At 43.5% G+C, this 1,221-nt stretch overlaps 1 protein-coding gene across 1 annotated transcript in view; it reads right to left on the reverse strand.

The window, feature by feature from the left end:
- Positions 1–1,221, reverse strand: part of LOC111813084 (pecanex-like protein 4) — a 21,357-nt gene that overhangs the window by 12,664 nt on the left and 7,472 nt on the right. The window lies entirely within an intron of this gene.

Here is a 1,221-nt window from a genome sequence, read left to right on the forward strand (position 1 = left end):
CATTCGCCCTGAGGCTGGGGCCGGCATGGCATGGCATGGGGATCGAACCCTGGTCCCCTAGCGCCTGCCTAAGCTGGTGCTTCAGTCCACTGAGCTATCTGGCCAGCACCTTACAAAGTTTCAAAAGGAACAAGCATATCACATCCTTTTTGGATTTACAAACTGGTATTTATTAATATTCAAGAATTCTGGAAGGTCTTAAAATTTGTTTTCCATAAGGCCACAAGAATCAGTCTGTAGAAAACAGGACAAGATGGGAAGAAGGACTGGGTGGTACAAAGGAACTCTTGCTGGAGCTGCCAGTGCCTCGCCCATGGAAGGCCAAGTTGTGAGCTGGTTCTGCATTTCACCTTTCCCCATGTTCAATACCAGAATATAGATCGGTGACATCCTATTACTTGTGGAAAGGTAGGAGAAAATGGTACGAGTCAGCTGAAGAGGACATAAAACTATCATAAAAAGGAGCTAGGAAGATAGCTCCCTGGCAAGTACAAAGACCCGAGTTTCATCCCCAGTACCGCATACCATGTAGGCCCTGGAACCCTGGGCGCACTGTGCTGGCCCCAAAACTGGGTGTGGTGGTGCACACCTGCAATCCCAGCACTGGGAAGGCTGAGGCAGGAGGATCACATAAGTCTGGACTGAACAGTGAGACCCCGTATTAAATTAAAAATAAATAAATAAAAGAAAAAGTATCAGAAATGTATGGCAGGGCCATGCAACACTGTTCCACCCTTCTCATACCTCACATATCCACTATAAATTGAATTGACTGAAAAGCTTTCCTTTCAAAAACAGTGAAACACATATACACACTTTTTAGAACAGCTGATACCAAGCAGTAAGAACTGCTTCATACGCTTTTTCAGTACTGAGGTGTAGGCATTTTCTTTTCCAAAGTTTTCTGTGTTCAAAATAATGCAGTGGGCCCGGGGAGATAGCTCAGTAGAATAAGCGCTTGCCTGGCAAGTGCAGGGTCCTGAGTTCAATCCCACTACTGAAAAGGAAAAAAAAAAAAAAAAAAATTCAGTGATGAATAAATGCAGTGATGTTTGTAAAAGTAAAGTGAACTACTAGACATAATTTTTTAAAAGCACTGAGTAATATTAATGAATGAGTGATATTGAGTAACTTAACCAAGACACAAATGTCAGCTGGTGGCAGACTGAGTTTTTTAATCATACCAAGATAGCACCCAACAGGGGCCGGGGAGATGGCTCA

The sequence above is a fragment of the Octodon degus genome, unplaced genomic scaffold (assembly GCF_000260255.1).
Source record: "Octodon degus isolate 3935 unplaced genomic scaffold, OctDeg1.0 scaffold00007, whole genome shotgun sequence".
Taxonomy (NCBI): domain Eukaryota; kingdom Metazoa; phylum Chordata; class Mammalia; order Rodentia; family Octodontidae; genus Octodon; species Octodon degus.